Source organism: Cervus elaphus, chromosome 15 (genome assembly GCF_910594005.1).
Source record: "Cervus elaphus chromosome 15, mCerEla1.1, whole genome shotgun sequence".
NCBI classification, from domain to species: Eukaryota; Metazoa; Chordata; class Mammalia; order Artiodactyla; family Cervidae; genus Cervus; species Cervus elaphus.
In genome coordinates, this window is record NC_057829.1 from 71484043 (window position 1) to 71508628 (window position 24586).

Here is a 24586-nt window from a genome sequence, read left to right on the forward strand (position 1 = left end):
CCCATGCTGTCCTCAGCTGGATCACACAGCCATGGTAGTATGACATGCAAACAGAAGGTCTTTCTTTGATCCTCAAATTAGAGGCATGTCTCAGACAATTGAGATATTCTGCTTGAGGTGCTGTAATTACTCAACATATAATCTCCCTAGAATATATCTTTCTCCCAGGTGCCCTGATGCTTCCTGTGGTCATGGAAATTATATGTTTCAGTAACTAATTACAGGTTATAAAAATGAAAAGACTGCTAGGATAGTAGTCTTAGAGCAACTGCTGAGCAGAGTCAGGGGTGGACCTAAGCTAATTGGCTTCCCGATAGAGTTCTTCTCCAAGGTCTCCAGGCTGCCCTTTATTTTCACAAGTGTTTGCCAAGATTAGAGGTGTCTCAAAACCTCAAATACAGTATAGATTATCTCAAGAGAATACACTCTGTGGTGGCCCTAAGGTTTCTGGGCTCAAACAAGATATTATCCAAGAAGGTCCTGGGTAGTTTAACTTCAATTATTTTACTTGCTCAGTTTCTTCCGTAACTAGGAAGAAGTGGCCTTATTTGCATTTTATGGATAATATGAAGCAATGGCTCAGAAATATTTACTCAGTCAGGCAATTCTTTGATTGAAACTAAAGTGCCCCAATGCCTAACCCTGTGACTCTTAAGTTTAATATCTCATAGCCAGGTCATTAATAAACAGATTGTCTTAATTACTCATGGAACTTATACTGTATTCAATTCTATCATTGTTCTAGTTCAGTGTGTTAATGTGTAAGTTTTTTTTTTTTAATTTGACAACTAATCAGATAAATGGAAGAGATTTTACTTTGAAGAGCTTCTTACCCTCCAGCTGCCCTAATAAAAATATTCATTCAGAAAGATATCTAGCAATATATTCTAAGTTGAATGAGTTGTAGAAAGCAGGTGTACAGAGAAAAGTAATGGCTGTCTTTCTAAGGGACATGCTTTCAAAAGATGTGACCCTTAAGCAGAATATTTTAAACTAGTGATTTAGATGGATAGGGAAATGGAATAAGGATTACTACTGATACAGAATCTTGAAGAATGGACTGGGAAGGATCAATTTGGCTGCTTTGGAAGCTTCATCTTAGGATATAGAGGGAAATAAGAGTGGACAGCATGGTTATAGGGCTTCCATGGTGGCTCAGTGATATAGAGGATCTGTCTGCTACTGCAGGAGATGTCAGTTCAATCCCTGGGTCAGGAAGATCCCCTGGTGAAGGAAATGGCAACCCACTCCAGCATTCTTGCCTGGGAAATCCGATAGACAGAGAAGCCTGGTGAGCTACAGTCCATGAGGTTGCAACAACAAGCTTGGTTACGCCAGATGAGGAATGCATTGATTTTGAATGGAGGTTGTTGAGTTTTTATCACATAGATAAAGGGGAGTGATTGTCAGTAGGAGGGACAACTTTATAAGATAAATTTGACTTAAGTCCACTAATCATGAATTAAAATGAAGAAGCCAGTTCAATATGAATGAACAAGGCTTCTCTAAGAAATAGTAAATTTCTTTCAGTCAAGATATGTAAATGGTGATTAAAGTAACACTTGTTAGGAATATTCCAAAATGCATATTAGCTTTAGGCATAGTGGGAGAAGGCAATGGCACCCTACTCTAGTACTCTTGCCTGGAAAATCCCATGGATGGAGGAGCCTGGTAGGCTGCAGTCCATGGGGTCGCTGAGAGTCGGACACGACTGAGCGACTTCACTTTCATTTTTCACTTTCATGCATTGGAGAAGGAAATGGCAACCCACTCCAGTATTCTTGCCTGGAGAATCCCAGGGATGGGGGAGCCTGGTGGGCTGCCGTCTATGGGGTCACACAGAGTCGGACATGACTGAAGTGACTTAGCAGCAGCAGCAGTTTAGGCATAGTGAGTGAGGAATAGGTAATGAGAAACTAGAGATTAAATCTCCTTAACTTTTTCCAGTCCATCCAAATTTCCCCGTTGCAAGTCTGAGTACCCATTGGAATAATGCAATAAGTAGGTTCTCCTTAAAGCCCGTTCGAGCCCAGAAATTCTCTTTAAATTATTTAATCTGGTATAGTTATTGTGATATTTCTCTTAATATTCATTACAGTATCTTACTTTTATCCCATGTTAGAATTTACAGATTAGAAAAGTGAGGCTTTGAAAGGGTATGTTGCTGGCGTGTGATGTAGCAGAATTTTTATTTTAGATAATTTTGATTTCAGAGCCTCTCAATCATAATAAATACTACATGTGGTATCTTTCTTTGGCCTATAAAACATGGGGTGTTCTTGTAGACTGGATAAACTCTACGACCCTAGGGAACTAATAATACCTTTGACAGGTTTGGTGCGGGATTCCTTCGTAGCTCAGTCGGTAAAAGAATCTGCCTGCAATGCAAGGGAAGTGGGTTTGATTCCTGGGTGGGAAAGATACCCTGGAGAAGGAAATGGCAAACCACTCCAGTATTCTTGCCTGGAGAGTCCCATGGACGAAGGAGCCTGGGGGACTGCAGTCCATGGGGTCTCAGGAGTCAGACACGCCTTAGTGATTAAACCACATATTCTTGACAGGTTTGTAAGCAGAACACTCAAAAGGAACATTTGAGATTGTCAGGTTCCCAACCTGGCCCTGTGATCTTAGCTGGCTTCTGTGAGTTTATGAGTAAAATTAATTCAAGAATCAGGGACAAAGGGGCAAGGGTGAGAAGGCGAAAGAAAGTCTAAGAAAAATATATTTTAAAAATGTAATGATATTTATCCAATATCCAATTACCCCAGGCTGCCTGCCCATGTATAATGGAACCCTATCTTCAATCCATTACAGAATGCTCTCAAAATGAGCTGGATGAGCAGAAATGTGATGAACATGTAAAACAACCCAGTAATATTTATACAAATGCAAACAGGATGACCATCTCCAGAGGAATGAGCCCTTGGTGCTGCAAATTTCAATTTCCCATGTCTCCACATCAAAGTAAGGCTGAGTGGCCTTTATAATTAACAGGAAGCTCTGCTTACTTCTTTATTCCTTCCCCTAGGATAGGAAAAAGGAAATCAGAAAATATTATTTTCTTTATTTTTTTCCATTGCCCAAGCTGACTGAATTTTTCTAAATTAAAATGGGATCTGGATAAGTAAAGGTCAGTCCGGCTTTGACACTTTCTTCATTAACAGTAAATTGACATCTAGCTGTCTTTGCTCCTGGCTTTTTTGCTATATCAAAATGCTTGCAAATGCCATCAGTCTGGGCTAGTGAAGCATAGAATATATATCCAGAATTGTCAACAGCAGAGGCAGGCAAGAGGCAATTATTATTTACTTCAGCATGTGTTTATTTGATATGCATAACAGCACTGTAAATATACTCACTTGATTTAATACCATACTGTTAACTCTAGAGATAAGGACTTTCTGCAGAAAACAATGAGACAATTGTATTGTACATTTCTGCTTACTAAGGGGCTTTGGTTCCTCCAGATACAAAAGTGTGAAAAGTCACACAGTCCCTATGACATGCTATTGTATTTCCCTCCTTAACTAGGTATTTGTCTATAGTGATACCTTTTTATGGCCCAAATGTATAGGTTCTCTAGAGAGATTGTATAGATTTCTTTTAATAAATATGGTCTGAAGTGAACAAGAAGAAAGGAAATAGTAGAACAATTTAGGGGACAATTAAAATGGAGCAGGAAAAATCTGACAGTGAATCATGAATCAGTATTTGGGCCTGGCCTGTTTTAGGAATGTAGAAGGAACTGATTACATATTTAACCACTAGTAGAATCTGGCAACTAATTGAATGAAAGTGAAAGTGTTAGTCGCTCAGTCGTGTCTGACCCTTTGTGACCCTCTGGACTGGAGCCCACCAGGCTCCTCTGTCCATGGGATTCTCCAGGTAGGAACACTGGAGTGGGTTGCCATTCCCTTCTCCAGGGGATCTTCCAGACCCAGGGTTCAAACTCTGGTCTCCTGCATTGCAGGCAGATTCTTTACTATCTGAGCCACCAGGGAAGACCTCTAATTGAATGAAGAAGAGTTTAATTCTGAAAACTTATAGGAATATCATATTTAGGATGTGGGATACAAGTAAACATAGTTGAATCTATAAATGCATTTATGTATTACCGAAACCAGAACAACTCAACATTAAGTGTGACTGGTAGTGAGTATATTTGTGAATTTTTCCACAGATTAAAAAAAATCTCTTTTTGTTATTTACTCACTTTTTATTATAGAAGAATTTTGGATTTAGAAAAAAAAATAAAGTACATAACTCCTGTACCCAGTTTCTCTGATTATGAGTACCTTGCTTTACTATAGTGAGTTTGTACAATTAATGAACTAATATGTATACATTACTGTTAACTAAAGTTTACTCTTTATTTGTATGTCCTTACTATTTACCTTATGTCCTTTCTTCTGTTCCAGGGTCCCATTCTGGATACATTATATTCAATAGTCATAACTCTTTAGGATCTCCTTGGCTGTGACAGTTTCTTAGATGTTCCTTGTTTTTTGCTGGCCTTGAGAATTTTGAAGTGTACTAACCAGGTGTTTTGAAGAATGTCTCTCAATTGGGATTTGTCTGCTGTTTTTCTCACTCTTAAGTGAGATTAGTGTGTTTGGGGGAGGAAGACCACAGACACAATGTACCATTTTCATGACATCATGTCAAGAGTAAATACTATTAACATGACTTATCACAGTTGATATGAACATTAATTGTCTGACTGAAGTGGTGTTTATTAATTTTCTCTCCTGTGAAGTTAGCCTCCCCACCAATGGAAGTCACTTGAGGACTACGGAGTTTATAGGAAGACAGAGTAGCTACATAAATTAATTTTTTTTTCATTTGAGATTTAAGGGATTTTATTATGATGAGAATATCACTATTTTGGTTTTATAAATTGTACTTTTGATGCCAAGTTTAAGAATGTTTTCTTTAGCTTAGATCCTGCAGAATTTCTCCCATGTTGATTTCTAAAAGTGTTGTAAATTTCATTTAAATTTGAGATCTATTTTGTGTTATTCTTGTGCAAGGTCTGAGCTTTAAGTCAGGTTTATATTTTTAGTCTGTTGATATCCAGTTGCTTCAGTACCATTTGTTGAAGAGACTATTCTTCTTCTATAGAATTGCTTTTGGACCTTTATCAAAATCCAGTTGGGCATATTTATGTGGTCTATGTCTGGTTCTCTATTCCACTATATTGATCTGGGCATCTATACTTCTGCTATTATGACATTCCTCTGCTTACTGTAACTGTCTAACAGACTTTAATATTGGATAGAATAATTTCTCCCATTTTTTTAAAGATTGTTTTAACTGTCCTAAGACCTCTGCCTTTCCATATAACTTTAGAATTAGCTTGTCTATACCACTAAACCAGGGCTTCCCCAGTGGCCCAGTGCTAAAGAATCTGCCTGCAATGCAGGATACACAGGAGATTCAGGTTTGAACCTTGGGTCAGGAAGATCCCCTGGAGTAGGCATGGTAGCCCACTCCAGTATTCTTGCCTGGAGAATCCCATGGACAGAGGAGCCTGGTGGGTTGTAGTCCATGGTGTTGGCAAAGAGTAGGACACAGCTGAGTGACTGAGCATGTGTGCATGCACATATCACTAAACCATGCTGGGATTTTTATAGGAATCACATTAAGTCTAGAGATCAATTTTCAGGAGAAATTGATATGTTTACTATGTTGAGTCTTCCAATTCGTGAACACAGTATGCCTCCCCATTTATTTGTCTTTTTTGATATGAAAAAAATTTTCTTAAAGATTTTGTTGTTTATGCCTGTTTGCAGTTCTGTAGTAAAGGTTTTTAAAGTGCCATGTCCTATTTTTGGGAGGCAATTAGGAACCCCAGAGAACCCAGTATATCTTTGTTTTTTTTTTCACTTTTTGAAGTCTTTCCTTGGTTTTGTTGTTATTCTCAGAGATTTTTAGTTGTAAGAGAATGGACCAGGAAATGAGAATACTCCTTCTTGGCAGAACCAATATGTACTTTTTTTAACTAAAAAAATGTAACAATTTGAAATTTTAAGCTGAGTTTGTTACTTAGCTTCTGTCAGCCCTGTAGTGTGTAAGACATATGGATTATTAGCTTTAGCCTTCCCCACCACACACTCATGCTTAATGGTCACACACAGTAGACATTTGCTTCTCTCATGCTTTTATTCGGTAGACAATCAGAATTAATAAAAAGTAGTGATTTAGTTCATCATGAGTCTATTGCATGACTTAGATTTTCAGTATCCAATTTTGTATTAGAAAGAAACTCCACACTGTGTGTAAAGCCAAGGCTATTCCCAAACCATTCCCAGTATCTTACCTTTGATGCTATAGTCCCTAAATCTGTTCTTCATATGATCACACTTTTAAAATCCGAGGACAGTCAGCGTAGAGGCCTGTGTGTTAGTAGATCAGATATAGTAACTTCATTATTTACACATTAGGTGTCCCTTTGGTTCTCATAACTTTTTATTTGAATTAAGAACAACGAGTCTTTTAAATCTATTTGTCTACAAATTGGAGAGGGATATGTAAATATAAGCACAAGAAAGCATCTCAGGAATCATTCAGCAGTGGAGCTATAGGACCAGAGAAGGAATGGATCTAAGTGTTTTATATGCTCTAGTTATATAAAAATGTGTAACAACAACAAAAAAAGCCATGTTTCAGAAAATTGTTAACGTTCTTTGAACATAAATGAGGAAAACCTACCATGTATGAATATTTTGTATCCTTATCTATGTATGGTATTATTTGGAGTTAAATAGAAACTTAAATTCACATTCGCTTCTTCCCTAAATCATATTGATTCTCAGTTTTTATATAAGTCCTTCAAGGATATAAATATAACAGTGCAATATAATAAATCATTATATAAAAAGTCATCAAGTCATCAAACATAAACCTAAGTGTAAAACTGTGAGGTAGTGAGAACTTACTGAGATTGCCTTATAACAGCTTTTTCTTTCCTAAAAGCATTTCTTATTTATAATAAAATGTTGGATTGTTATCCACATGCAATAAGCTATTTGATTAGTGTATACATGAAGAATAGAGTAGAGCCATTTTGATTTCTCTTTTGGATATTTCATTGTGTTTAGTATAAACACCATCAAAAATATTCTGCCACTGGTGATATACTACTGTTATATAAACAGTAGTACAAATATCCATTTGCAGAAGTAGGAAGGATTAGATCCATTTTTGCAAGAGTTAAGTATTATATCTCACCCATGTTCTCAGAAATCAAGATTAAGTTGGAAATAGGATAGTTCAGGAAAGGGTTTAAGGAGGATGAATAAAATGGGAAGACATGACTTTAGAGCTAAAATCACATACTGGGTCTCTCAAGTCTGTGTGTCTTCTGATGGTTGTACCAGCTTTTGTCAGGTTATTCTGAATCATCAGAAAGGTTGGATGCAAAATTGTTGGCCTGAAAAATCAAGTTTCTGAAAATGAGCCTTGGAGTATTGATAAATCTTCCTGGACATATTGGAAGATAACCATACTTTAAAGATTCATCCCCTTGGTGCATTGCCTTTATTCTTGAGCAAGTTGAACCAGAGAAACAGAAAGTGGTATACATAATACATGTACAGAGGCATCTCCTATCTATCTATCTATCCATCCATCCATCCATTTATGGAGGGGGGATTTTGAAGAAAATGTCTCTCAAGATTTTGGGGATTGGCTGGTCTGAAGTCTATAAGACAAGGTGTCAGGCTGAGGACAAAATTGATGTTGCCATCTTGATATATAATTTCTTCTAGGAAACATTTTTTTTTTGTTTACTGTTAAGGTCTTGATACCTCACACTATTGAGAGTTATTTCCTGTAATTAAAATTAGTAATTGAAGATGTTAATCACATCTGTAAATTGCCCTCATAGTAACACTTAGGTTAGTATTTGATGAAATAACCGGGAGGGCACCAGGCATGTCATTCAGCTATGTGGAGTGGCTGAAGGGCATGTTCCTGCTAGTCAGGACCTGATAAGATATGGTCCACTGGAAAAGGAAATGGCAAACCAGTATTCTTGCCTTGAGAACCACGTGAACACAATGAAAAGGCAAAAAGATATGACATTAGAAGATGAGCCACCAAGTTGGTAGATATCCAATATGCTAATCAGAAACAGTGGAGAAGCAGCTCCAAAAGGAATGAAGAGGCTGGGCTAAAGCAGAAATGTCACTCAGTTGTGGACATGTCTGGTGGTGAAAGTAAAGTCCAGTGCTGCAAAGAACAATATTGCAAAGGAAACTGGAATGTTAGGTCCATGAATCAAAGTAAACTGGACATGGTCAAGCAGGAAATGGCAAGAGTGAACATCTTAGGAATTGTTGAACTAAAATTGATTGGAATGGGCAAATTTAATTCAGATGACCATTATCTGAATCTACTGTGTGAAAGAATCCCTTGTAAGAAATGGAAATGTCCTCATAGTCAACAAAAGAGTCCAAAATGCAGTACTTGGGTTCAGTCTCAAAAACAACAGAATGATCTTGGTTCATTTCCAAGGCAAATGATTCAACATCAGAATAATCCAAGCCCATGCCCCAACCACTAATGCAGAAGATGTAAAGTCTAAAAGTTCTTTGAAGACCTATAAGACCTTCAAGAACTGACACCAAAAAAATGATATCTTTTTCATCATAGGGGACTGGAATGCGAAAGTAGGTAGTCAAGAGATACCTGGAGTAACAGCAAGTTTGGCCTTGGAGTACAAAATGAAACAGGGCAAAGACTAACAGGGATTTTCTAAGAGAATGCACTAGTCATAGCAAACACCCTCTTCCCACGACACAGGAGATGACTCTACACAAGGACATCCCAGATTGTCAATACCAAAATCAGATTGATTATATTCTTTGTAGCCAAAGATAGAGAATCTCCATACAGTTAGCTGGAGAAGGAAATGGCAACCCTGGAGAATACTGAGTACAGAGGAGCCTGGTGGGCTGCTGTCCATGGTGTCGCGTGGAGTCAGACACAACTGAAGGGATTTAGCATGCATGCATGCATTGGAGAGGGAAATGGCAACCCACTCTAGTATCCTTGCCTGGAGCATCCAAGAGACAGAGGAGCCTGGTGGGCTGCCATCTATGGGGTCACACAGAGTCAGACACAACTGAAGCAACTTAGCAGCAGCAGCAGCATACAGTTAGCAAAAACAAGACCTGAAACTAACTGTGGCTCAGATCATCAGCTACTTATTGCAGAATTCAGGCTAAAATTGAAGAACATAGGGAAAACCACTAGGCCATTCAGGTTTTACCTAAATCAAATCCCTTATGCTTATACAGTAGAAGTGAAAAATAGATTCAAAGCATTAGATTCCATCTTCAGGCAATCTGGAGGTTCATAATATTGTACAGGAGATGGTGGGCAAAATCATCTCCAAGAAAAAGAAATGCAAAAAAGGCAAAATTGTTGTCTGATGAGGCCTTACAAATAGCTGAGAAAAGAAGAGAAGTGAAAGGTAAAGAAGAAAGGGAAAGATATACCTTACTGAATGAATTCCAGAGAATAGCAAGGAAAGAAAGTGAAGAATTCTTAAGTGAACAATGCAAAGAAATAGAGGGAAACAATAGAATGGGAAAGACTAGAGATCTCTTCAGGAAAATTAGAGATACCAAGGGAACATTTCTTTCAAAGTTAGGCACAATAAAGGAAAGAAAAGGCAAGGACCTAAGAGAAGCAGAAGAGATTAAGAAGGAGCGGCAAGAATACACAGAAGAATTGTACAAAATAGGTCTTAATGACCTGGATAACCACAATGGTGTAAACACACACCTAGAGCCAGACATCCTGGAGTGTGAAATCAAGGGGAGTTTTGGAAGCATTACTATGAACAGAGCTAGTGGAGGTGATGGAATTCCAGCTGAACTATTTCAAATCCTAAAATATAATGCTGTTAAAATGCTGCGCTCAATATACCAGCAAATCAGGAAAACTCAGCAATGGTCACAGGAGTGGAAAAGGTCAGTTTTCATTCCAATCTCATAGATCAGCAATGCCAAAGAATATTTAACCTACTGCACAATTTTACTCATTTCACACTCTAGCAAGATTATGCTCAAGATCCTCCAAGCTAGGATTCAGATGTACATGAACCTAAAACTTCCAGATGTACAAGCTGGGTTAGAAAAGGCAGAGGAACGAGAGATCAAACTGCCAACATCTGCTGGATAATAGAAAAAGCAAGGTTATTCCAGAAAAACGTAAACTTCTGCTTTATTGATTAGGCTAAAGCCTTTGACGTGTTGGTCACAACAAACTAGAAAATTCTGAAATAGATGGGAATATCAGACCACCTTACCTGTCTCCTAAGAAACCTGTATGCAGGTCAAGAAGAAACAGTTAGAACTGGACATGGAACAATGGACTGGCTCCAAATTGGAAAGGAGTCCATCAAGGCTGTATATTGTCACCCTGCTCATTTAACTTATATGAAGTGTGAAAGTGAAAGTGAAGTCGCTCAGTCATGTCCAACTCTTTGTGACCCCATGGACTGTAGCCCACCAGGCTCCTCCATCCATGGGATTTCCCAGGCAAAAATACTGTACATCATGTGAAATATTGGGCTAGATGAATCACAAGCTGGAATCAAGATTGCGGGGAGAAATATCAGCAACCTCAGGTATGCAGATGATACCACTCTATGGCTGAAAGCAAAGAGGAACTAGAGAGCCTCTTGATCAAGGTGAAAGAGGAGAGTGAAAAAGCTGGTTTAAAACTCAACATTCAGAAAGCTAAGATCATGGCATCCAGTCCCATCACCTCACTGCAAATAGATGGAGACAAAGTGGAAACAGTGACAGACTTTATTATCTTGGGCTCCAAAATCACTGCAGGTGGTGACTGCAGCCATGTAATTAAAAGACAGTTACTCCTTAGAAGGAAAGCTATGACAAACCTAGAAAGCATATTAAAAAGCAGAGACATCACTTTGCGAACAAAGGTCTGTATAGTCAAAGATATGTTTTTTCCAGTAATCATGCATGGATGTGAGAGTTGAACCACAAAAAAGGCTGAAGGCCAGGAACTGATGCTTTTGAAATGTGGTGCTGGATGACTCTTGAGGGTCCCTTGAACTGCAAGGAGACGAAGTCAGCCAATCCTAAAGGAAATCAACCCTGAATATTCACTGGATGTACTAATGCTGAAGCTGAAGCCCCAATAATTTGGCCACCTGATGCAAAAAGCTTACTCCTTAGAAAAGACCCTGATGCTGGGAAAGATTGAGGACACGAGGTGAAGGGGGTGACAGAGATTGAGATGGTTGGATGACATCACTGACCCAATGGACATGAATTTGAGCAAACTCAAGGAGAGAGTGAAGGACGGGGAAGTGTGTTATGCTGCCATTCATGGGATCACAAAGAGTCAGACATGACTTAGCAAAAGAACAACATAACTTAATCTTGTTAGTACATAGAACTAACTGCCAAAGGTTTTAATATAATATCCTTAACTATGGCAGTGTAATTGTGGTAGAAGAGAAACGTTAAAAAACTGGTAAGGGGCTGAGTTTAGAGCCACTTTGACAAGATAACATCTTCTACAAAAGTGAGAAAATTATATCTTGACTTGATGAGGGTAGCCTCTCATATCTGCCCACATGTTGACTTCTTAGGGGCTAGATATTCAGAGAAAATTCATAGTTAGTGTTTTTCTCCCCAGTTAGGATTCTGATGAAGACTTGTTTTGGAATTAAGCGAACAGCTTAGAGTAAAATCAGCTGTACCTAGTCGGACCCAAGTTTGATTGCATCCCAGCTTTTTGATCTAGGGACCTTGTTTGATGCTCAAGTTACAGGTTGTTCAATGTAATCAAAGCAGTACCAGTAGATTACACATTTCAACAACTGACCTGGAAGCTTATGAGTAATTAACCTCCATCAGTCCTAGAAATTTCGGTCTCCTAGCAGGCTTCATATGCTGTAATTCACGGGGTCACAAAGAGTTAGGCATGACTTTGCAACTGAACAACAACATGCTCATCCCTAAAAAACTGTACTGTTTTTCTAATTTCATATGGGAAGGTCATATTTATTGAATATCTGTAGTACATTAGATGTTGGCACAAGTGAGTTATCCTGAATGAACCATAGTTCCTACTCTCAGATATTTATAGTCTTTGTAGAAGGGGTGAATATAAAAATGTAACAATATCCTCTATACATTGAGTCATACAACTGCATGCCAATTTAATTATAGAATTATAGCTTAGGAAGACAAATTGATTGGGAGAAAGAAGGCCATTACAAATGATATCTTTGGCAATGTGGTATCTGAATCTTGAAATATAAGTAGTGATCCATAAGATGGACAATCAGGAATATTAATAATAATAATAGCAAACATTCATGGAATGCATACTTAACCTCAAACACAAGTTTATGCTCTATGAGCATTACATTGTTAACTCTAAGAGGTAGTTGCTGTTATTATCCCACTTTTACAGCTTAGGAAGTGTGACCTAAGAGAAGCTAAGTGGGGAATCAAACATTTAAACCCCCACAGTCTGCATCTGGATCACCTATTCTTGTTGTCTGTGAATCCTGCCTTACTTATAAAAAACATAGAAGACAGTCTATAATATGATATAAGAGGACAACCTGTGCAAACAGTGTAAGGGAGCAGAACTGAGTAATAACAAGTACAGGAGGGGCCATGTAATGAAGAAGCTCAGATAAAATTTAGATTATATCGAGAATACAATGGAGAACACTGAAAGATTTCAAGAGTAGGGAGGCATTTTCAGACATGCCTTGTATAAAGTTAGTGTGGCAGTTATGCAGAGACAGAGGGTGTAGGCTAGTGAAATAAGTTACGTAGAGACAAAACAGACTGATACAAGATGAGGTGAGAAATAAAAAAGCAGGAAAAAGAAGCAGTGAAATACAGAGGGCAGACAAGAATAAAGAGTCAGTTTGAAGGTAGAGAATTTCTAGGGTTGGATGACAGATGGCAAGCAGATGGCAAGTTATCTCTGGGATGACTCCAAGATTTCTGGAATGGATGAATGATTGTAACTTTCATTGAGATGGGGAATAAAACAAGAGAAGTAGATTTTTCAAGAAGGAGTAGGACTTCAGTTTTCCTTATTCGTTTAAATTGGATGGACCTCTGGCCCTGTGCTATCCAATATGGTAACCATTAGCCATACACAGTTATTTAAATTTAAATTCATTAGAATTACTTAAAATGGAATCTTAGGACCTCATGCTCACTAGCCACATTTTAGGTTCTTAATAGTAACATGTTGCTAGGGGGTGGTCATTATATTGGACCATAGATTATAAAACATTTATATTATTGCAGAAAGTTCTATCAGAAAACATTGCTCTAGATCGTGCAAGTAAAGATATTTGTTAGAAACTTGAAAATTTTTTTCTGGGATTCAGAGTGCCATTAAATGTGTTGCCTCAGGAAGTAATCCTTTTCTAATCTTGGAAGAGATATCTTGAATGAGGATGTCAGATGAATGTTTAGGTTATTACATCCACAAGTGCCTTTGAATGGGTTCCCACGGCTGCATTGTTTGTTAGGTTAATACATACAATGATTATTAAATATGATAATAAAGATGATTATGATGGAATTGCTTTGAGAAAAACAGTAGTCACTTTTTAAATATTAAATTTATTTTGATACATTACTTTAAACTTTTCAAAGCAAAACCCATCAAAATAGTGCAAAGTTTTTAGTATTTTTAAATATCTGTGTAGTTATATGAATACGTAGTTTGTAGGTATTAATATACATTTGACATTTTTGGCTCAGCTTTGGTTTGATGTAGATAGAGAAGTAATTCATTTCTGCTTTTACAAACATTTGGATTATAACACAGTTATTTAATTTAATCTTATGCTTTTCAGATATAATTTACATACCATAAAATACACCAATTTTAAGTGTATAATTTCAAAGATTTTTAGAAAATTTACAGTTATGCAACTTTTACCACAATCCAATTTTAGAACATTTCCATCTCCCCCCCAAAAGATCCCACATGCCCATTTGCATACACTTCCCTCTGCCACCTCTAGCCTCAGGCAGCCACTCTTTACATTTTGTTTCTGTAGATATTCCTTTTTAGGACATGTCATATAAACACAATTGTCACCATAAGTGGTTACCATGATGAGTTTATATAATATTTAACTCTTTCAGAAGCTATCAAAGTAACTGTATCTTTTATATTCTCAGCAGAGGGTTCCAGTTTCTCCAGATTCTCTCAAACATGTCTCTTTATTTATTTTTTTTAATTTTTAAAATTTTTATTTGTTTTTTTTAATATGCAGTTTTTGTTAAAAATTTTTTTTTAATTATTATTATTTTTTCCCAATTATTTTTATTAGTTGGAGGCTAATTACTTTACAATATTGTAGTGGTTTTTGCCGTATATTGACATGAATCAGCCATGGATTTACATGTGTTCCCATCCTGAACCCCCCTCCCACCTCCCTCCCCATCCCATCCCTCTGGGTCATCCCAGTGCACCAGCATGTCTCTTTATTTTAATCATTCTGGTAGGTGTGAAGTGGTATTTAATTGTGACTTAAATTGCATTTTTCTGATGACTTATGATTTCCAGCATCTTTTCATGTGCTTACTGGCTATGAATAGATTTCTTTGATGAGATGTTTTTTAAATATATTTTCCCATTTTCTTTCTCTGATACTCTTCACTTAGTGAGAATATTGTGGGTGTGCAGGTGCAGGTTGAATGTGAAGTTCTGTCCTCTACATTCTCATTATTTGCATGTCCAAGAGGGAGAAGTCCTTTGCTTTTTACTTTTTTCCTGTGTGTTTTTCTCTTTTTATAATATGATGTGGGAACCTCTCTTTAGAGTCAGTGGGCAACTTACTCAGAATACTTATGTATGTATACACACATAAGATGATTTACCATGTAAGCAGATATTAATATAAAGTAATTTTTTGACCTACCTCCTTGTTTCAGCCATTCAACTTAGAAAACATCCTAATAAAATATAATAACATCATGACTAGTGGCATTTCCTGCCCCAGTAGTCCTCGGAAACCAGATCATTGAGTGAAGCCCTGAGAAACTTCCAGGATCTCTGATTCACTTATTTGGACACATATGGTTGAAGGTAAGAGTTAAGTATAAAAGGTATTACACTGGCTATTCCTTCTGTAGTAAAAGTTTTTCTTTTTTTTTTTTTTTTTTAAGTCCACATCAGTCTACCAGCCCATACACTTGAAGTCCATCCATATATTGAACACTGTTACATCAGTTAGGAACATTAAATATACAACCCATGACTTCAAGGAGTTGCCATAACCACCTATCAGGAAAGGTATCAAACATTTTGAATGGAACTAGCCTTAAATAAAGCCATTCTCAAATTGTGAGATAATCTTAGGGTCCAGGTATCATATGGCCCCAAAAGCTGGGCCTTTATTTCCTCCTGAAGTCAGCACTGCCAGGCCTCTAGGTTGAAATTTTCAGTCAGTTGTTCTTCCTAAGGCCCTGGGGTGGATCCTCTGCTCTGCTCTGCTCCCTACCGTTGCTCTGGGATTCCAGAGAAAATGTTCTCTCTTGCTTAGAGGTAGCTACCCATCCCCAGCACCCACCTTCCCAGTTGCCAGCCTGGTTGACAGGATTTACAAAGGTAAACAAATTATAGGGCTTACAGAGCTTATGCAAAAGAATCAGGAATAACTGAAGATTCAAAACACTGGGTGTATATATATATATACACACACACATATATTTATATATTTATATTTACTTATATTTATTATATATATATTTATATATATATATATTTGTAACTGTTATGGGTTTGTCAAAAGGAAGTATTGGGTTGGCCAAGAAGTTTATTTGGGTTTTTTCCATATGATGTAATGTAATGTAATGTTTGAAGCTGAAACCCCAATACTTTGGCCACCTCATGCTAAGAGCTGACTCATTGGAAAAGACCCTGATGCTGGGAGGGAGGGGGGGCAGGAGGAGAAGGGGACGACAGAGAATGAGATGGCTGGATGGCATCACCAACTTGATGGGCATGTGTTTGAGTAAACTCCGGGAGTTGGTGACAGACAGGGAGGCCTGGCGTGCTGCGATTCATGGGGTCTCAAAGAGTCGGACACGACTGAGCGACTGAACTGAACTGAATGTAATGTTTGACCAACCCAAAATATAGCATAAATGCATTTCACATTGGCTGGGAAGACTCACTGTCTGTCTGGATGCAATTGCTGCTTCATGACTGCCTGAAGCCCACAATGGTTAGAAGAAAGGCCCTTTCTGTGAGGTATCATCCTCCTCTGGCAACTGATGATGAAACCATACAGGAGGGGAGAAAGCACACATGATCTGGGATAAATCTGCACCCAACTCCCAGCTTCTCTTGTTGTTGTGCAGTTGCTCAGTCATGTCTGACTCATTGTGACCCCATGAACTGCAGCATGCTAGACTTCCCAGTCCTTCACCATCTCCCAGAGCTTGCTCAAACTCATGTCCATTGAGTCAGTGATGCCATCCAACCATCTCGTCCTCTGTCATCCCTTCTCCTCCTGCCTTCAGTCTTTCCGAGCACCAGGGTCTTCTTTGAGTTGGCTCTTCGCATCAGGTGGCCAAAAGTATTGGAATTTCAGCTTCAACATCAGTCCTTCCAATGAATATTCAGGGTTGATTTCCTTTAGGATTGATTGATTTGATCTCCTTGCAGTTCAGTGAATTCTCAAGAGTCCTCTCCAGCACCACAATTCAAAAGCATCAATTCTTCAGCGCTCAGCCTTCTTTATGGTCCAATTCCCAGCTAGAAACTGATTTCTCTTTTTGATGTATCGTGGGGTTGGGGGCGAATTTATTAAGTGTATTAAAGATGTGCTGTTTCATATATGATTTTTTTCTAATACTATAATCAAAGTATAAAATATTTTCTTTTTTGTTCAACCTTCAATGTCAGGTATGGTCCACAGTATCCTTGGCACATTTCTTGAACTCTTATGCTGTTAAGGATACTTTGCATTCTTCATAATGGATTGGTGGAAATGTGACCCATTTCAATAGAAATCTGTGTATTTATGGTTGCACAATTCTAAAATAATAAAAAAAATTCTACAGTGGTTTTCTCTGTTTAGAAGTTTGTTCCATAAATAAATCTTACTGCCAACTATTCATTGAATAATTTGTACATGATAGTTTTCTTAGATATGTTTTTTTGGGCATCTTTCTATGCTCTTCTTTTCTCTTTTGTCTATTTTTTCCCAACAGAAGCAAATAATGTAAAAGTCAGTAAGTCTAACAACTGGCTTTGTGTGGTTAGTTCTTAATCCCCCTCTAGTGTCTCTGATGCTTTCTTTTGTATGAGTATGTTCTTGTCCTATCACAGTTGGGAACCAGGATATTTTTGTTGATGTGATAGTAACAGCGATTCTGCATTGCTCTCAAACCATGGTAAATAGGTGTGCTATTGGCTCCATTTCAATCTACTATCCCAAATATAATCTATAATATGAATATATGAAATATTTAGCATGATATTAACAGTGATGCCAACTGAAAATAATCACATTTCAGGAAAGAATCTCAGTGGGTACAAAAGAAACGAAGACTTACCTTTTAAAATGAAGGATCTCATAAATATTAATGAACTAAACTGACCTAAAAGAAAACCATAAACTACCCTCCTTCAATATGAAAATGCTAACTGACACAAACAATGCAGCAAGTTTTCACAAACTGTAGTTATTCACAAAATCAAGGATTCTCTGACATTCCAAGGGATACACTGCAGGGTTTCTTCAAAGACTGAATTATTATTGTGTATTTTAAGTATAATTCAATTTTTTAAATTCTAAATCACCTACAGCCTTATAGGAACATACTTATTACTCTCATATAAATTCAGATTCAAATGACATTAAAATCTGTAGCCCAGTATGGTGGCTGCTCTAAGAAAAGAAGTACTATAAAAACACATGTTATTTTTCATCATTAAATGTTCTTTGTGAAGTTAATGTGCAGCCCTGGGAGTGTTCCCACTAGTCACTTGCCTTCAGGTCAGACTTTTAGAGCTGTATTTCTTCCTCTAATGGCCCCAGATAGAAAGAAAATTCTTGAAGAGTTCATTTACAATCAAGGGTGATAATAGGGGAGTTCAGGGTCCCCATATCACTCCAAGAGGACAGTCTTTGAAGCTACTTGAACTTTATTTCTTGTTTGTTATATTGTTCAGGTGTTTGTTTTAGGCTATCATTTTCTAAACATGATGGAAGCCTTTGCTCATCATCCTTTTATACCTGAGCAAAGATATCTCGATGCTGCTGGCCCAGAAAGGTTTGAAGAAATACATCAGAGTGAATGAAGAACTGTTACCATCTCTCCTGCTACAATTTTCAGTGGGTTAAATTATGAATGTATGCATCTAAGCAGTTTACATTAAAATATATTCACTTTTAAAATGTATGATGTTCAGTTCAGTTCAGTCGCTCAGTCGTGTCCAACTCTTTGGAACCCTGTGAATCACAGCACACCAGGCCTCCCTGTCCATCACCAGCTCCGGGAGTTGACCCAAACTATGTCTATCGAGTCGGTGATGCCATCCAGCCATCTCATCCTCTGTCACCCCCTTATCCTCCTGCCCTCAATCCCTCCTAGCATCAGGGTATTTTCCAATGAGTCAACTCTTCGCATGAGGTGGCCAAAGTATTAGAGTTTCAGCTTCAGCACCAGTCCTTCCAATGAACACCCAGGACTGATCTCCTTTAGAATGGACTGGTTGGATCTCCTTGCAGGCCAAGGGACTCTCAAGAGTCTTCTTCAACACCACAGTTCAGAAGCATCAATTTTTTGGCACTCAGCTTTCTTCACAGTCCAACTCTCACATCCATATATGACCACTGGAAAAATCATAGCCTTGACTAGATGGACCTTTGTGGGCAAAGTAATGTCTCTGCTTTTTAATATGCTATCTAGGTTGGTCATAACTTTCCTTCCAAGGAGTAAGCGTCTTTTAATTTCATGGCTGCAATCACCATCTGCAGTTATATTGGAGCCAAAAAAAAATAAAATAAAGTCAGCCACTGTTTCCACTGTTTCCCCATCTATTTCCCATGAGGTGATGGGACCAGATGCCATGATCATAGTTTTCTGAATGTTGAGCTTTAAGCCAACTCTTTCACTCTCCTCTTTCACTATCATCAAGAGGCTTTTTAGTTCCTCTTCACTCTCTGCCATAAGGGTGGTGTCATCTGCATATCTGAGGTTATTGATATTTCTCCTGGCAATCTTGATTCCAGCTTGTGCTTCCTCCAGCCCAGCGTTTCTCATGATGTACTCTGCATATAAGTTAAATAAGCAGGGTGACAATATACAGCCTTGATGTACTCCTTTTCCTATTTGGAACCAGTCTGTTGTTCCATGTCCAGTTCTAACTGTTGCTTCCTGACCTGTATACAGGTTTCTCAAGAGGCAGGTCAGGTGGTCTGGTATTCCCATCTCTTTCAGAATTTTCCACAGTTTATTGTGATCCACACATTCAAAGGCTTTCTCATAGTCAATAAAGCATAAATAGATGTTTTTCTGATACATGATGTTATAGCAGTATAAAAATTAATATGAAAATGTCTATTTTAATCTCCTTTTTAAACAAAGGGAAAAGTATTTCAACAGAACAGAAGAATACTTTTAATGGGAAATACATATGTAGTGGATAATACTGTGAGGACTTACCCAGAATGTCTACAGAAGTTCTTTTTTAGGTGGAGGGAGTATGATTGGTTTTTGTGTTCATTTCCTCATTGATTTTCATGTTCAGATTTTCTTTCAACAAATTTATTTTAAATATTCAATACACTGATTTGAGGGAAAAAAGTTGTTTTGAAGTTTCTTTTCTTATGACAACACTATTTTTAACTGAGGTGAGTTTTTTTGTTTGTTTGTTTGTTTTTGTTTTCCCTTGAGATTAATGATTATTATCAGGAACTCACATGTGAAAATTAAAGTTTAGATTTTTTTTTTTGTATTTTACCACCAAGAGTTAATTAGCCAAATTAACTAGCTATGGTAATTTAAATGTGAATGGAAAGGGGAATTTTAAATTCTATCAGGGACCACTTCTCTGACTGGAATATGTGCTCATCTATAGCCTAGAAGAATTGTGTTCGCTTGCAAGGAGCTGCAGCTCACTTTTCCTCATCCTTCCTCGGAAATAGTGAAGGTGCATGTGATTATTGCAGAAAATGTTCTTTCTCTCTGTTCCCCTATAAAATATGGCCTGGGCACATGGAATCAATGTGACATTCTGAACAACCATCTCACCAGAGGAGACTTTCCTGTTCTGAGAGAAGACAGCCTGTCTTCGAGGTTCTCAAGTCCACCTGGGACAGTTTCCACTCTCCTGTCTTGGTGGATGAGCTTGGAGACGTAACTGTGTGACACTAACTGGATCAAACCACAGGGACATCTAAGTCTCTCAAAGCTCATTATCAAACCCAAAGACTGACCTCAAATGAACTCATTCTCTAACAGTGGGACCTTATACCAGTTCTTATTTCAACCTCCTTTTCTTGCCACCTTCTCTGAAATCTTCTGCGTTTGGGTTGTACCAGACATTGTTCTCTCCTGCATTCCCATCTTCAGTCAGTCTTTCTCCTGGGGTGTTCTCCCCTCCCCTTTTGCTTATTTAAACCTTCAGTTCAGTTCAGTTCAGTTCAATCGCTCAGTCGTGTCCGACTCTTTGCGACCCCATGAATCGCAGCACGCCAGGCCTCCCTGTCCATCACCAACTACCGGAGTTTACTCAATCTCATGCCCATCGAGTCTGTGATACCATCCAGCCATCTCATCCTCTGTCGTCCCCTTCTCCTCCTGCCCCCAATCCCTCCCAGCATCAGGGTCTTTTCCAATGAGTCAGCTCTTAGCATGAGGTGGCCAAAGTATTAGAGTTTCAGCTTCAGCATCAGTCCTTCCAATGAACACCCAGGATTGATCTCCTTTAGGATGGACTGGTTGGATCTCCTTGCAGTCCAAGGGACTCTCAGGAGTCTTCTCCAACACCACAGTTCAAAAGCATCAATTTTTTGGTGCTCAGCTTTCTTCACAGTCCAACTCTCACATCCATATATGACCACTGGAAAAACCATAGCCTTGACCAGATGACCTTTGTTGGCAAAGTAATGTCTCTGCTTTTTAGTATGCTATCTAGGTTGGTCATAACTTTCCTTCCAAGGAGTAAGCGTCTTTTAATTTCATGGCTGCAATCACCATCCACAGTGATATTGGAGCCCAAAAAATGAAGTCTGACACTGTTTCCACTGTCTCCCCATCTATTTCCCATGAGGTGGTGGGACCAGATACCATGATGTTAGTTTTCTTAATGTTAAGCTTTAAGCCAACTTTTTCACTCTCCCTTTTCACTTTCACCAAGAGGCATTTTAGTTCTTCTTCACTCTCTGCCATAAGGGTGGTGTCATCTGCCTATCTGAGGTTATTGATATTTCTCCCGGCAATCTTGATTCCAGCTTGTGCTTCTTCCAGCCCAGCGTTTCTCATGATGTACTCTGCATATAAGTTAAATAAGCAGGGTGACAATATACAGCCTTGATGTACTCCTTTTCCTATTTGGAACCAGTCTGTTGTTCCATGTCCGGTTCTAAGTGTTGCTTCCTGACCTGTATACAGGTTTCTCAAGAGGCAGGTCAGGTGGTCTGGTATTCCCATCTCTTTCAGAATTTTCCACAGTTTATTGTGATTCACACAGTCGAAGGCTTTCTCATAGTCAATAAAGCAGAAATAGACGTTTTTATGGAACTCTCTTGCCTTTTCGATGATCCAACAGATGTTGGCAATTTGATTTCTGGTTCCTCTGCCTTTTCTAAAACCAGCTTGAACATTTGGAAGTTCTCATTTCACGTATTGCTGAAGCCTGGCTTGGAGAATTTTAAGCATTACTTTACTAGCATGTGAAATGAGTGCAACTGCGTGGTAGTTTGAGCATTCTTTGGCATTGTCTTTCTTAGGGATTGGAATGAAAACTGACCTTCTCCAGTCATGTGACCACTGCTGAGTTTTCCAAATTTGCTGGCATATTGAGTACAGCACTTTAACAGCATCATCTTTCAGGATTTGAAATAGCTCACCTGGAATTCCATCACATCCACTGGCTTTGTTTGTAGTGATGCTTTCTAAGGCACACTTGACTTCATGTTCCTGGATGTCAGGTCAAGTTCTGTGATCACACCATTGTGATTATCTGGGTCGTGAACATCTTTTTTGTACAGTTCTTCTGTCTATTCATGCCACCTCTTCTTAATATCTTCTGCTTCTGTTAGGTCCATACCATTTCGGTCCTTTATCGAACCCATCTTTGCCTGAAATTTTCCCTTGATATCTCTAATTTTCTTGAAGAGATCTCTAGTCTTTCCCATTCTGCTGTTTTCCTCTATTTCTTTGCACTGATTGCTGAGGAAGGCTTTGTTATCTCTCCTGGCTCTTCTTTGGAACTCTGTGTTCAAATGGGAATATCGTTCCTTTTCTCCTTTGCTCTCCTTTGCTTTCGCTTTCCTGGAGCAGCTGTGAAGAGATACCCCATGTCCGAGGTAAGAGAAAACCAAGTAAGATGGTAAGTGTTGCGAGAGGGCATCAGAGGGCAGACACACTAAAACCATAATCACAGAAAACTAGCCAATCTGATCACAGGATCACAGTCGTGTCTAACTCAATGAAACTAAGCCATGCCGTGTGGGCCCACCCAAGGCAGTCGGGTCATGGTGGAGAGGTCTGACAGAATGTGGTCCACTGGAGAAGGGAATGGCAAACCACTTCAATATTCTTGCCTTGAGAACCCCATGAGCAGTATGAGAAGGCAAAATGATAGGATACTGAAAGAGGAACTCCCCAGGTTGGTAGGTGCCCAATATGCTACTGGAGATCAGAGGAGAAATAACTCCAGAAAGAATGAAGGGATGGAGCCGAAGCAAAAACAACACCCAGTTGTGGATGGGACTGGTGATAGAAGAAAGGTCCGATGCTGTAAAGAGCAATATTGCATAGGAACCTGGAATGTTAGGTCCATGAATCAAGGCAAATTGGAAGGTCAAACAGGAGATGGCAAGAGTGAATGTTGGCATTCTAGGAATCAGCGAACTAAAATGGACTGGAATGGGTGAATTTAACTCAGAGGACCATTATTAAACCTTGCCCCAATCCAAATATCACTTTTTCAAGAACCTTTCCTTAAAAAGAAGCTTTGCTTGATCATCTCATTTCATCTTTTGACAGCAACAATCCTTTAGTGCCATTACATGAGGGGTTCTTTATCCAAAGTAATTGCAGAAAGGAACCAATAAGCAACTCTTGTACTTTGTGTTCTGAATAGCTAATAAGACTTTGACCTAACATGATTTTGCCCCAGGGTCATATTTTTCCCCCCTTCTCTTCTTGCAGAGTAGGCCTTGTGACTATCAAGGATATCTTAGGGCCCTTTCTCCACTCCACACTAGAACCTTACATGGTCTCTTTCACTGAATAGGCACTTAATACAAATCATTTAAATGAAATAGTAGGCAAAGAAAAAAAGGAATTCCTATACAATATGTTTCAAGAAAAAAGGAACTCCTATACTATATACTGAAAGATGAACTCCCCACGTCAGTAGGTACCCAATATGCTACTGGAGACCAGTGGAGAAATAACTCCAGAAAGAATGAAGAGATGGAGCCAAAGCAAAAACAACACCCAGCTGTGGATATGAATGGTGTTGGAAGTAAAGTCCGATGCTGTAAAGAGCAGTATTGCATAGGAACCTGGAATGTTAGGTCCATGAATCAAGGAATACTGGAAGTGGTCAACCAGGAGAAGGCAAGAGTGAATATCAACATTTTAGGAATCAGTGAAGTAAAAAGGACTGAGATAGGTGAATTTAACTCAAATGGCCATTATATCTAATACTGTGGGCAAGAATCACTCAGAAGAAATGGAATACCCATCATAGTCAACAAAAGAGTCTGAAATGCAGTACTTGGATGCAACCTCAAAAACAACAGAACAATCTCTGTTCATTTCCAAGGCAAACCATTCAATATCACAGTAATCCAAGTCTATGCCCCAACCAGTAATGCTGAAGAAGCTGAAGTTGAATGGTTCTATGAAGACCTATAAGACCTAGAACTAACACCCCCCAAAAATGTCTTCTTCATTATAGGGGACTGGAATGCAAAAGTAGGAAGTCAAGAAATACCTGGAGTAACAGGCAAATTTGGTCTTGGAGTACAGAATGAAGCAGGGCAAAGGCTAACAGTTTTGCCAAGAGAACACACTCATAGCTCATAGCAAACACCCTCATCCAACAACACAAAAGAAGATTCTACACATGGACATCACCAGATGGTCAATACCGAAATCAGATTGATTATATTCTTAGCAGCCAAAGATGGAGAAGCTCTATACTGTCAGCAAAAACAAGACCGGGAGCTGACTGTGGCTCAGATCATGAACTCCTTATTGTCAAATTCAGTCTTAAATTGAAGAAAGTAGAGAGAACCACTAGACCATTCAGATATGACCTAAATCAAATCCCTTACAATTATACAGTGGAAGTGACA